At 32.9% G+C, this 14,723-nt stretch overlaps 1 protein-coding gene across 1 annotated transcript in view; it reads left to right on the forward strand.

Moving 5' to 3' along the window:
- Positions 1–11,468: 11,468 nt before the first annotated feature.
- Positions 11,469–14,723, forward strand: part of LOC6038349 (gamma-aminobutyric acid receptor alpha-like) — a 94,136-nt gene continuing 90,881 nt past the window's right edge. Inside the window, exon 1 of the mRNA XM_038256649.1 lies at positions 11,469–12,149. The gene's annotated coding sequence lies outside the window, so the exon portion shown is untranslated. The remainder of the gene's footprint in view (positions 12,150–14,723) is intronic.

The following is a 14,723-nucleotide window of genomic DNA, read 5'->3' on the forward strand; positions in this document are numbered from 1 at the left end:
TTTCTTGAATTTTAAATATAATTTCATCATTGTTATGCTTTAATTTAAATGTCTTATCATTCATATTTATAACACTTTTTAATGGATACATGACATCCCTTCCTAAAATTCCATCAATTTTAGAAAGTCCTGTGTCATTATTCATTACATGAAGTTTAAAATAAAATTCTCCATTAGGAAATGAAAAACAACTTTTCCATTAAAAATTCCTGATACAAAAACTTTTTCATTAAGAGCTTCTTCATCGCCCGTGTCTAGACAACAAGATTTAAGCACCTCTGCACCTGTATCAATTAATAAATTGAGTTTTTTATTATTATTTTTTTATAAAATGTATGCTCATTGGAGAACGTTCAATATTAAATGAATGTATTCTTTCAGGTTTCTGGCTTTTATTCATTTCTCTATTAGTGACGCAGAACGAATCACTATTATCTACAAGTTTTATGTTTGCAATTTGAACTGCAAAAATTCTTCCTTTTTGTCAATAAATTGAACAGTCTCAGGATTTTCACTGTTTGGCATGATTGCAGGAAAACTTTGAGTGTTCATCACATTATTTTGAAAATTTCGACCATTAGGATAATTTTGTCTGAACGAATAACCGTTTTGGTCTAGGTTATTATAATTCCTGTGTGAATTTTGATTTGGTGGTCTGTAATTTTGATTACTATGATTGTGGTTGTTGTTCTGATTGAAATTATTTCTATTTTTATATCTAGGATTTTGATATCTTTGAAACTGATATCCTGGATCCTGATATCTCTGACTTTGGTATCTCTGATCATGGTATCTTTGATTTTGATACCGTGGAAAATAATCGGAATTACCTTGAACATTGTTTTGATTATTATATCGAAAATTTCCTTGAGGTCTGTAATTATTTTTAAAATTTTGTTCAATTGGAGCACCCCACAACAATTTTGAGAGCTATCTGGCTCTGATTGCCATTCTAATTGGGCTAATTCTTCGACTGTTTTGAAATTCTTGATCACTTTAGATTGACCAACTGCTTTGGTTTCTAAAACAAACTCTGACTCGGACAAACGTAAATAAAATACGGCTTTGGCAAAGATTTTATCGTTATCTTTGCCGTCTTCAAGTTTGTGAATTACATCAATTAGTTCGATAAATTGTTTTAATTTCGACTAAACCTCATCAAAAATTTGAATAATTTCCAGTTTGATTGATGACATTTTTGGTGTTTAAATCAAAAAAAAAAAATTTCACTTGATCCAGTGAAGCGTGCGGCTGTCCAAGGCACTGCAACTCTGGATATTTCGGATGTAACACAGTTAAACACTTTCAATTTCGTGCTTTTCAAAGATACTATTTGATTTTTATTCAGTTATCTTAGCTTAGAATTACAATTTGTAACCTAATGAGCTAAACTGAAATCAAGTTCTCTAGGACAACTCACTTACTTGTCTCCGACTCCGACTGGACTTGGACTTCACTCTACTCCGCACTTCAACTTCCGACCTCAACTTGATTTCAGCTTGGCTTTTTATACTAAATCTAGTTATTTAATATCTTATATTTTACCCCCACTCTAGTTTTTTTTTTTGCAGTTGCATAATATATCCGTCCTTTACGGTTTCTCTTATATAGTATATTTTGTTTCATTTACAACCCCCCCCCCCCCACTTCAACCTGTATTTTTCTTAACATAATGAAAAATTTCCTTAATTCTCTTTTTTCCCAAAATTCTCTTTTCAACAGTATATAACTCTCTTTTTTTTATTTATTTATTTTTTCCCCCACTCTAAAAATCCTTCCAAGTTATACATAATATCCTGGCCTATTTTATTATCCCCACTCTTAATTTAATAAAACCCTAATATAAATGTTCTATTTCTTTCCACCACGCTCTAATTCTCCCTTTTCGTGAGAACTCAGATGTTCTCATAATATTGACCCGAAATTAGTCGAGGTCCTTTTATGACTTAACCCATAGATAATGTCATTTTTATTGTTTTCCAGTCGCGCCTGTCCTTTTTCACAGATATTGTTATTTATTTGTTTCTCGTCAGGACCTCTAGGATAATTTTATTGTTTTCTTGACGCGCATGTCCTGTTTATCTGATCCTCAGAGAAAATCTACTGTGAATTTTTCTGGTAAGGCGAGGGTCGCTTCACTGTAACTCTGGATCTTTCGGATGTCAAACACAGTTAAACACTTTCAACTTCAAGACTTTCCAAGATACTTTTTGATTTTTATTCAGTAAACTTAGCTTAGAATTAAAACTTGTAACCTAATGAGCTAAAACTGAAATCAAGTGCTTTTGGGTAATCCTCCCTTCGTCTATTTTGACCGATCCACGCATCAATTTTAGGTAGGCCCACGCATCAATGCGTGAATGTTTCGGAAGCGAGACTTATTCTATCGTCCGTTCCATTAGCGTCTGCTGCAATATGGGCGTTGTGATAAACGCAAACCATCCATTGGAGCTACGCTAGGAATGCACAGTTGCCCATGAGGGATCTTTCTTTCTCTTCAAAATATAACGCATTGAATAAGTTTGAATATAAAATAAAATTATATTCTGACCTATTCGATACACGATCTAGAAGAGCTCGAGATCACTCACGACTGACTCCGAGCTCCGATTATACTCCTAGTTTTATAACAACATTTTATTCGCCCCGATAGATTTTGTTCTCTCTTTCTTTCGGCTTGAGCTTATATCAGAAAATTCCTTGAGGTCTGTAATTTTAAAAATGATGATGAATTGGAGCACCCCAACAATTTTGAGAGCTGTTTTGAAATTCTTGATCACTTAAGATTGACCAACTGCTTTGGTTTCTAACTCAAATTTTGCCTCTCAGTCTATGCGGGTTCGGAGAAGAATCGCGATGGATGCCCATTTTGTGATTCTGGAGGCATAATAGCATTTTGCTTTGTTTCGATTGCAAAATTGTTAATTTTGTGACCAATTTTGCCTGTCATTACTTCGGTAATTATTTTGATTCCCATTATTTTGATTATTATTGTTTTGGTTAAAGTTTGGTTTGTTTCCATTGTAAAATGGTTTAAAGTTTTTTCCCTTGTACCTGGGATTGAAATTTTGGGGAACTTGGTTCCCAGAATGAAAATTTTGTTAAAAATTATTTTTATATTTATAACGTTGAAATTCGTTAGGTTGCCCTGATTCCTCAAGCGGTTTAAAATCTTTTAGAATCTTCGTATTACCCATCTTTTCATTGTTTAAAATGTGTTTCGCTTCAAGAAGAGTTGCAGGATACCCAAATATGATCCTGTGATCTCTAGACAAATAGTAGCTAATTTGCTCTATTGTCCGTTTTTCTTGATAACGAATTGACTCCTCGCTAGAAGTCAATTTCGCAAATTCGGTAAATTTTTCAACCAAACGATCAACAAAAGTTGATAGCGTTTCGTTATCTTGAATGACCAATTCTTTCAGTTCATTCAAGGCTTTAATTTGATCCAAAGGATCCTGAATAAAAGTTTCTTTTAAGTTGTCTTTTAAATTTGCCCAAGCTAGTTTCAGGTGGTATATCATGGTGGAAAAAAGCTTTTCGTTTGCCTTACCATCTTCTATTATGTGAATTGCATCCACCAGATCGATGAATGCATTCAACTTCGAATGGATTCCATCAAAAACAGGGACCATTTCTAGGGTTAAACCATTACCCATAGTTAAATTTTTAATTGAATCTGTTTCACTAGCTATGCTAGATTCAGTATCAGAGTCAAATTCAACAGGGTCTGTTTGTGACGCCTGATGTTTAACTTTCTTCTTTGTTATGTTAAATAAAGTCTCTAATGGACTTTTAAAAACAGAACACTGCTGCAGTCCTAGGCGATGATCTCGATGAAGCCGCTACCAAGGTTGGATGCGTCGAAACCGTAGGTTTCCCAAAAATCGAAGACAGGAGTTCAATTCTGAGTATAACTAATACACAGGTTTGAGATGACCTCCGAATTTGGTTTATTTGAAATAATTCGTACAATGCCGTCTTATTCCTACAAGTTCTCCTAGCGTTACATAATTCCAAAACTGAAAGTCTAACCTATCTAGTCCCGTCGTAAATACATTTTTCTCCTGAATTTGGATGAGACTAAAAATGGCCTTGCCAGGGTGTGAATTCCCTGCTTCCTGGAACTCTTTCGGTCCCATCGTCCCATCGCGCACGGGAAGTCAACTATTTGGGACCTTTTCTTATCTGATGCAACTGCGTTCTACTGGGTTCTGTCCCTCCTTCATTCTACCTGATTTGTCAGGTTGCTGCTTTCACTTTCTAGTCAATTCTTCTGCTCAAAAAATCTTAAATTGATGATTTGCTCCAATGCCATTTTTTTAACTATTAATAATTTTCTAGCGTCAACAGATAATATTGAAAGCATGATTTTGGTCGAAAGCCATGATTTCAATTTCAGAAACAGAACTTATTAATGAAGAATCTGAATCTGACGAAGACGAAGATGAATTGTCCAAGGCGTCCGAATATCTGGTTTCGTCAAATAAATTTTCGAGCGAACCAGCTGGACTATTAGTCTTGGTTAACAATGAAGCGTTTGCTTCTTCAATATTTATGTTCAAAAGTTTGGCCTGAGCCCTAGTTAAAACTACTCAAAAAAAAAAAATTATGACAAAGAGAGAAAAAGAAAACAAATGACACTAACCTGATTGACTTTTCTATTTTTTTTATTTACTCCGCCGTCGTCGTCTCCCCCATTCTGATGTATACACAAACTCCTCAATGACTTCGAACTTGTCTCCGTCGATCAACACACTCGATGCGTTTGTGGAGACAGGGGCCTGTGATAATTCAATGTACTAAAGACGGTTTGCAGTTTCAACCTCGACTGACTTTATTTCAAATTTCTTACCTATTTATATGCGTTCCTAACAGTGTTAGGAATGCGACCGGTCATAGCCCTCTGGTAGTTTGACCGGTCTATTAGCCTAAGCATAGAGATAAGACTAATGCACTCTCTCTTATTTGGAGGTGCAACGAACCTTCTTCAGATAAGGTCTCGGAACAAACTTTACATTATGCATTCCACAGGTTTATGACCTTGTGGAATGTTCCGATCAAACAATTAGATGAAGGATCCAGAACCTGTATGGTTCAAGATCCTCTGAGTGGTCTTATCGCCACACGTTGTTTAAATTTTGATTGGCTCCCAAACGCTGCACTTGTTGTCAAACTTACAGGATTGCAGATGTTTCACTGAGTGGTTGAATAACTCACTAAGTTACTTCTATTGCACTACACAAGATTTGTGCTGTACTATACGTTCAGTTTGTTTATTATGTGTCTATTCTTCAACAGAGGTCTCTGTATTATTTTCCAAGTTCCTTTTCTCCCAGGACCACTCGATTTATATTTTTATCTAATCTAAATCCAAACTATTCAGACATGGAAGGATGCACCTCTCGTCTACTAATCATTATCTTATCATGGCCCATACATAAAGCTGACCTCGAGTGCCTTGGATGGCTTTTGTTGTCTAACATGATTTATTTTTTATTTTTTGGAAGAGCACAATAAGACTATTCTGTTCACGACTTATGTTTGTGGAAGATAAAATATTTTTATGATTTCAGTTTGATCTGATAAAGAACTCAAAATCTCTCGAATTTATGGTACTGTTTTCATGTTGAAAAAATAAAACAAATCTCAATCAATGATGAATCGGAACTGTGCCTATTAATTTTTCTAAATGGTCCCGTTTGATATGTGTGTACAATCAAAAGATTATGGGATTCCTTTTCCCCAACTTGGAGGATCTCAATTTGAAGACCTCGTTTCCCTTCTGGATACAACTCATACGTCGGATAAGGAAAAGTAGTGGATTAAGTTCCAGGCTGGACCTTATCAGACTCTACGAGTAGCTTGTCTTTTCTTTTTCTTATTTTGAAATGTCCGAAATAGTTTTTTTTTATTGAAATCGGTAGGTAGGTTCATAGCAAACAAATTCTATACAACAATAAAAATAGATGAAGAAAAGGTTTTAATTATTACAACGAAAAAAATCGTTTTAGTTTTACAGAAATAAGTATTCATGAAACATTCAAATATGAGGAGTTGAACAAAAATGTTAGAGCATTGTCAAAAAGTAAAGATTACATAGACAAATAAAGAACGAAAAATATAGAAAGTAGAAGCAATACATGAAGATTTCAAACTATAATCTATCACCAATGCAAATTTCTTAGGAAGAGAAAAATAGTGACTAAAAATATTTGTATTAACTCAATCAAACATCTTCAATTTATTCAATTAACAAAAAAACATGTAAAATTAAAAATTTAATTGCATTTTTTCGTTTTAATTTTATACAACTAGAATAAACATTATTTGTAAACTACGTCTAAGTAATTACAAAATTGTAATTTTAAATTCAAATGCTAAATTTTCAAATTTTGTCTGTAGATTTATTCAAAAAAAAAAATTAACTCATTGAAACTCAATAAAAATATAAAAAAATATGTAGAACTTCATTTTTAAGTCGAGATCGCCGTTACCGCCAATCATCCGGAAAAAAGTGTACATCCAGAGGTGGAACAAGGAGAACCTGCCAATACCATCTGGTTGAACTTTACCGCTACAAATCATACCCATCGTTGAAACTATGGACATCGTCAACCCGCGGCATTCAATCAACACACCGTCTGGGCCAAGAAGTGATGAAGAAACCCAATGAACAAACTGAGGGATTTAAAAAAAAAATCCCTGCACGGGCTAACCCACACACCATCGACATGAGGATTGGAATTAAATCTGTGTTGGAAACCCTCAGCAGTCGGATTTGGGCTCAGGATATCTGGGTTACAAGGACAAGTGGCCACCAAAGAAGCTTTTTCAGCAACACTATTGAAATTTGTTGCTGCACTCAGAACATGAGAACCAAGGAAAAGAGAGAATTTGATACAATCCGGCTTTGGGTTGATCAACGATATGGAATGTTTCACGAAAAACCAGCATCAACAGGAAACCCAATCTAAGACGGTGAAGATGCACTTCAAGGAAGAAACCGTCGATTTTGGTTGTCCAACAACTACAGTGAAAAGTTCAAACATTCGTGTAGGGTATGATAATCATCAGGTAAAGTCAGATCAAATGGTTTGGCAGGCGATCTTTGATTCACCATCAACAGCAAGCACACTTCGTTAGCATGAGGTCATATTGTTCTGGACATCAACTGGACGTCAGCGTAACAGAAGGAAGGATAACAACTGCGGGGACAAGGACACCTCAGGAATTATTAATAAAAATAGTTTTATATATTGTAATACAAACCAACTATTTAATTTTTTAAAAAGATATCACATTCCTCATCAGAAAAAATATCACACAGGTAGGTAAACAATTCAGGAAAATTTTAACTAAAATGTTATGAACAAAATGCTTATGAAAACTCATTTAAAAGCATCTTATTTGCGAAATACACTCGATCTCGATCATCATATTTAAAAAAAAACTCATTTATGTGTTAATTTCTGGTAATAAAAAAAGATAAAAATAGAGTAAAATATTCAAACAGCTTTGAAAATGGAACGAATAGTAACTCAGAATTGATAGCTCGACAACTATAGGTATAATTTTTTATGCTCAAAAAATAATTTTTCGTGAAATTTTCCAAACCTTCCAATATATTTTTCAAAATCAAGACTAATATTTCAAAAGACATGTTTCTAATCTACCTTTTTTCCATACAAAAAAATATTATCGCATTGTTGATAACAAATATATACTTAACAAGCAAAATTTCTGTTCCACTCAATACATTTTCACCAAATTAACTGAACAAACTTTAACGCTAAACAGAAACCTCCAAACTCAATCCGTTTGGGCCTAAATTTGCTGAATTCCAAACTATTTATTTTGATGTACAGCATAATTGTTATCGGTCTTTGTAATTGGGTTATTCTCTACGTTTTCGCAAATCGACTTTTCGAAGCATTTTTAGATTTGTTTGAACTTTTTACATGCTATCCCTATGTCAAAAGGATCCCAGCCTCCGAAAAAAGGGAAAAAAAGTTCAAAATTGAAATTACAGGCCACGGTGTCAACATTTGAATGAGCAAAGTGTTTTAAAATGAGCAATCCTCTACGGAATCGGTCTTTTTTCTTTAATTTTAATTTTTGTATTTTTTAATCCGGCTGAAACTTTTTTGGTGCCTTCGGTATGCCCAAAGAAGCCATTTTGCATCATTAGTCCGTTCATATAATTTTCCATACAAATTTGGCAGCTGTCCATACAAAAATGATATGTGAAAATTCAAAAAACTGTATCTTTTGAAGGAATTTTTTGATCGATTTGGTGTCTTGGGCAAAGTTGTAGGTATGGATATGGACTACACTGAAAAAAATGATACACGGTAAATTTTTTTTGTGATTTTTAATATAACTTTTTGTCACTAAAACTTGATTTGCAAAAAAAACTATTTGTATTTTTTTTAATTTTTGATATGTTTTAGAGGACATAAAATGCCAACTTTTCAGAAATTTCCAGAATGGGCAAAAAATCTTTGATCGAGTTATGAATTTTTGAATCAATACAGATTTTTTCAAAAAATCGAAATATTTGTCGCAAAAAATTTTCAACATCATTTTTCGACGTAAAATCGAATTTGCAATCAAAAATTACTCTAGTGATGTTTTGATAAAGTGCTCCGTTTTCAAGTTATAACCATTTTTAGGTAACTTTTTTGAAAATAGTCGCAGTTTTTCATGTTTTTAAAATTAGTGCCTATGTTTGCCCAAATCTCTATGATTTGCTTTATTGAACTTTGTTGATACGACCCATAGTTGCTGAAATATTGCCATGCAAAGGTTAAAAAACAGGAAAATTGATGTTTTCTAAGTCTCACCCAAACAACCCACCATTTTCTAATGTCGATATCTCAGCAACTATAGGTCTGATTTACAATGTTAAAACATGAAACATTCGTAAAATTTTCCGATCTCTTTGAAAAAAATATTTTCAAAATTTTTAAACCAAGACTAACATTTTAAACGGGCCAAACATTCAATATTACGCCCATTTGAAATGTTAGTCTTGATTTTAATTTTTTTTAAATATTTTTTTCGAATAGATCGGAAAAATTCATATTTTAACATTGAAAATTGGACTATTAATTGCTGAGAAAATGATGGGTTGTTTGGGTGAGACTTAGAAAACATCAATTTTCCTGTTTTTTAACCTTTGCATGGCAATATCTCAGCAACTAAGGGTCGTATCAACAAAGTCCAAAAAAGCAAAATATAGAGAATTTTCTTAGTTTTTCAAAAATATTTTTTTCTATGGTGGGCAAACATGGGCACTAATTTTTAAAAATGAAAAACTGTGACTATTTCAAAAAGTTACCTAAAAATGGTTATAACTTGAAAACGGTGCACTTTATCAAAAATTCACTAAAGTACATTTTGATTGCAATTCGATTTTTTGATCTGTATTGATTAAAAAAAATTATAACTCGGTCAAATATTTTTGCCCATTCTGGAAATTTCTGAAAAGTTGGCATTTTATGTCCTCTAAAACATAACAAAAAATAAAAAAAAATCAAAAATAGTGTTGTGCAAACCAAGTTTTAGTGACAAAAAGTTAAATTAAAAATCACCAAATTTTTTTTTACCGTGTATCATTTTTTTCAGTGTAGTCCATATCCATACCTACAACTTTGCCGAAGACACCACCATTTCACGAATGTTTCATGTATTAACATTGAAAATCGGACAATTGATTGCTGAGATATCGTCATTAGAAAAAAGTGGGTTGTTTTGGTGAGATTTAGAAAACTTCAATTTTCGTGTTTCTTTTTCTTAAAGCGGCTCAATCTCAGCAACCTGAGGTCCAATCTTCAATGTCTCTTAGACAATTTTATAGAAAATTTTCTGAACTTTTCAAAAAAATATTTTTAGAAATGGTCACTCATGGTCACTATTTTTAAAAATTGAAAAACTGCAAATATTTCGCTAAAATCAAACTTTCGGTGGCTATATCATGAAAACGGAGCCCTTTATCAAAAAATCTGTAAAGTACTTTTCGATTGCAAATTCAATTTTGCATTAAAAAGTAATGTCAAACTTGTTTTTACATGAAACTTCAATTTTTTCCAAAAATCACTATTTTTTCAAAAATTCATAACTCGGCAGCAGATTTTTTGACCGTGTTTCTCTATGGCTCAAAAGTTGCGGATTTTTGTCCCCTAAAACATATCAAAAAATCTCGAAAATCAAAAAATACGTATTTTGGGAAATTGAGTTTAAGTAAAAAAAAAAGTTGATAAAAAATCTGCAATTTTTTTTTTCGTGTACCTATTTTTTTCTCAAAAGTCCTCAACAATACCTACAACTTTGCCGAAGATACCAAATTGATCAGAAAATTCACTCAAAAGTTACAGCTGTTTGAATATTTACATACCATTTTTGTATGGACAGCTGCCAAAATTGTATGGAGACTTGTATGGGTGAACCAATGACGCAAAATAGCTTATTTGGTCATAGGGAAGGCCTCCACAAAGTTTGAGTCAAATAAAAAAATACAAAAAATAAAAATGGTCGAAATCGGCCGATTTCGTAGAGAATTGCTCAGCTTTTAAAATGCAGCAGCGGTATAAAACCACAAAAAAAAATGTTGCTCAGAAAACTCTTTACGATAAATGTTTACTCTATTTTAAACAAAATGGTTTCATGATTAAAACTGAAGAATCATTTTCATTTGAAGAATTAGAAAACATCTCTTTTATTTAAATTCAGATTTAAATGCTTACAAACATCGCCATGTTCATGTTCAACTCATTCAAATAACCCTCAAGCATTCCATAAAACCAAACTCCACCCGAACACCGGCCCGACCGGCCACGTGTTACCACAACAACAAACGCCCGAAGTTAGGCTTCGGCTGGCACGTTCGGCAACCGGCTTCGGCGCTCCACGTGGTTGCGCGCGCACCCCTTCAATTCAGCAGCTTTTGGCGCCAAAACAGTCCGGCACGTGTTGTAGTTGCTGAATCTTCTTCACCCTTGTTTCTGGAGTGGGTGGTGGTGGGTGAAAAAAAGCTCGTTTATACATTCCATTCATGGGTTCGCACAGTTTTCCTACCTTCGTCACTTGTTCGAGGGGTGTTCTTTGGAAAATTTGAAATTAGATCTTGAAGTTTTTATTTAAATTTAGTTTCAGTTTTGTTTAGGTGACAAATTTAATTTATGACATAATTTTAAACTGCTTTAATTTTTATTACATATTGCCAACTTTTCATTTCTTGCTAAACACTTTAGTTAACATTCAATAGGCATTATTTTAGTTCAGAATCTTAAATAATTTAAAATAATAATTTACAACCAAGAACATAACCTGCATTTTCCCAGAGAATTGCTCCAGCTGATTCTGGGTGCCTCCACTCTGGATGCTGCTGACTGGATTGGTTGGCAGTGAAAGCAGCAGCAGCAGCATCAGCAGTGGTGCTCCAGAGTGATGTTCCGTGGAAAGCGTTCTTCAGTTGCTGTTGTGATTTGCTCGCGGTCGAACGCGGTTTTCTGGCGGGAGCGCAGCTCTCCGGTGGACTTTTTCCTACTTTTTGATGGACTTTAATCTTTTCATTATTTTTTTTTCTGCTTAACTTTGTGATGGAAAAATGAGAAGGAAGCTCATGATGACAAGGTGTACAGCAGCTGCTTTTGGTGCGTGTGGTGTCCCTTTCGTTTAAGTTTGACGAAAAAGGAAGTGGAAATTTAATTTTGCAAAAATTAACCGAAGAAAGTTGGGCGTTTATTGTGTTCAGTGTTTTTTCGCAAGTAAGGAAACCCCCGCTGGCCAACCAACTCTTTTGAAGAAGGAAGCATTTTTTAAGGTGGTATGTGCTTGAGAAAAGTGAGTCGCATTTTAATTGCGTTTTTTCGAGGATGTGAAAATAAGATGGCACAATAACAAACCGAAAACCGAAACCGAAAAACATACTATTATGGCCAGAAGATAGTTCAGTGAAGAATTTTGTTGTTGCCGGAAAAGTTCAGCTTCTAAATATAAGAGTTTTATCCGAAAATTAACGGTTGAAGGCGTTGGTCGTTACGATGGATGGTGGCAGTGCCGACGGAAAATGTGCTTTCTGAGGAAACTTGAAAAGTGAAAGCAAGCTAGGACGTAACAACGGAAGCCGGAATTAAATTTCAAAGGTATTTTGGCAGTCGATTGAAAGTACAAGTGAGGAATTTGTTTGTCGTTTTCAAGTGGAAATAAGAGTTTACTTGTTTTGATGACAATTATGATTGTAGTCGTCGTTCCACTGTTTTTGTTATTTGGAGCGAATTTTCAGCAAATACTATTTTTTGTATTTATTGGTATGGGACCATCCATAAACCACGTGGACACTTTTTTGGAAATCACGACCCCCCCCCCCCTCGTGGACAATTGTCCATACAAAAAAAATTTTTTTTGTATGGAGCGTGGACAATCGCCATACCCCCTTAAAGTGTCCACGTGGTTTATGGATGGTCCCTATAGTCAATATGGTAAAAAAACAATATTTGGTGCATGCCAACTATCAATGGCAAGTGCATCGACGTAACAAATATTTGTTACTGGAATTCAGGGTAAGGTCAAAAAATTCAAAAGTTTTGGAGAAGCCAAAAGAGCGTCCAATTTCCCGTCCCGGGAAAAAAATTCCCGGGAATTCCCGGGATTTCCCGGAAAATAATATTTCCCGTTTCCCGGGAAATTTGTAAATTTCACGGGAATTCCCGAAATACAAGCGGAAGTATACATTTTCCCACCTTTGGGGCACCAATATTGTAATTTTATTGTAATTTTACAAAAAATAATAATTAGAGAACCTGATTTGATTTAATTCATATCAAACTACTTTTAATATTGAACTTATCATCATGAGTGTAAATTTTATGTTAAGGTTTAATTCAGATAAAATTAATTACTGAAGCATTCACAACTAGGAATAGTTCGCTTATATGATGAGCAACAAAAATTACGCAATTATGGAATGAATATTTACTATTTTATTTTGGACAATCCATTTTAACGATTTTTTTTGTTATATCATTTGAAAATAAGGTATTCATCATTTTTGTTTGCCTTGACCAAATTGGATGAAAATTAAATTGATATAATTAAATGATTCAGAAAGGGTTGATCGAGAAGCATTTGTTCAAAAGTATTCGAAAAATTACTGTTTGAAGTTATTAATTTAAGAAGCACCTGAGCTACCAAGGGCGTAAGAGGGTGAAATATGAAAAAATATCGCTTAATGTTTACCACTTTTACAATATGATTTTTTTTTAAATCTGATTATTTATAACCAAAATCGTATCATATATATAACAACTTCGTATCATATGAAATTTACCCAAAATATGAAACCATATTTCAAAAACTCGCTTCAAATATTTTAAAACATTGAATTGTGATTTCATGAAATAGTGTTTTAAGTTCAATGATTAGGTTTCTATTTATTCACAAGTTGAAACACTTATTCCGGAATAAGTTATTTGCCATGAAAAGCATTATTTCTAAATGATTTTTTCCATTTTAACTTTATAAGAGACAAATTTAAAAGCAATTTTATTGTTATTGTTGTGAAGCATAGATTTTCACTGTCCACTGTACACTTTGATTGAAAAAATACTTCTCAACCAAAAATACTATTAATATTTATTTTTTGATTTGGCATTATACATCTGTCCAGTTGTTTTGCCATCATTAGTTTCCAAAATATCTAGATATTGACGAAAATTTAATCTTTTGCGAAATTTTTTTTTTTTTGCGGTGCTGTACATTGGAATTTCATAAAAAAATCAAAATATTTTAAACAAGCCCAAACATGCTAAACATGATTATGAATGCAGAAAAATGCATATTAGATTGTTTTCATTTGATTAGACTTCTATTTTCATGGAAATTTTAAAGTTTTTTGGATAAATATTTTTTTGCACCCTGATTTTTCAGACCAATTTTGAAGGTAGGGGGCAACATAAACTTTGAAAAATATTTGCAACGGCCTAACTCACAGTTAGTAGTTTTTTAGTTCAAAATATTTTTCTAATTTTATATTTTTTCAAATGTTGTCAGAACATTAAAAACAAATATTTTTAAGCTTGTCTGATAAATAAAAAAAGTTTCTTTTGTGATTTTTTTTATGAATTCATATGCTTCATATTAAAAATTATCAATAGAAAATATTTACAAGAAACTTTTTTTGAATCACATTGGAAAAAGAATTGAGATTTATTAAAAATCAAAAGCACAACAAAGTACAAACTCGTTATTGATCTGTTTGAGCTATCTTAAAAATTACTTTCCAAAAGAAAACATTTCGAAGTTATTGTATAAAAAAATTTGAGAGAATTTTAAGCTTCCTCAAAACTTTTACATGTGAAAATTGAGTTTTTACACACGGAACATAATACCATTCAATTAAATTTTTGAGCAAAGTTGATTTATTAAAAAGTTTTCTTTTAATGGATTTTTGACAACCTTTTGAAAGAAAATTAGCGCAAACGTTTTTTTCTCTTCTAAATTTGTTTTCAAGATATTATCTATCTTTCAAAGAAAGTATCTATCTATCTCACTTTTTATAGAACTGACAATCGAAACTTCATTAATACTCAAAATATGTTCAAACGAACCCAAAAATGTAACTTTCAAGCATTCCGATTATTTCAAGACATATTAGAAACGTAAACTATAAAAATAAGATGTTTTTCGATATATAGAACATTATAATTGATATTATTAGG

Source organism: Culex quinquefasciatus, chromosome 2, assembly GCF_015732765.1.
Source record: "Culex quinquefasciatus strain JHB chromosome 2, VPISU_Cqui_1.0_pri_paternal, whole genome shotgun sequence".
Taxonomy (NCBI): Eukaryota; Metazoa; Arthropoda; class Insecta; order Diptera; family Culicidae; genus Culex; species Culex quinquefasciatus.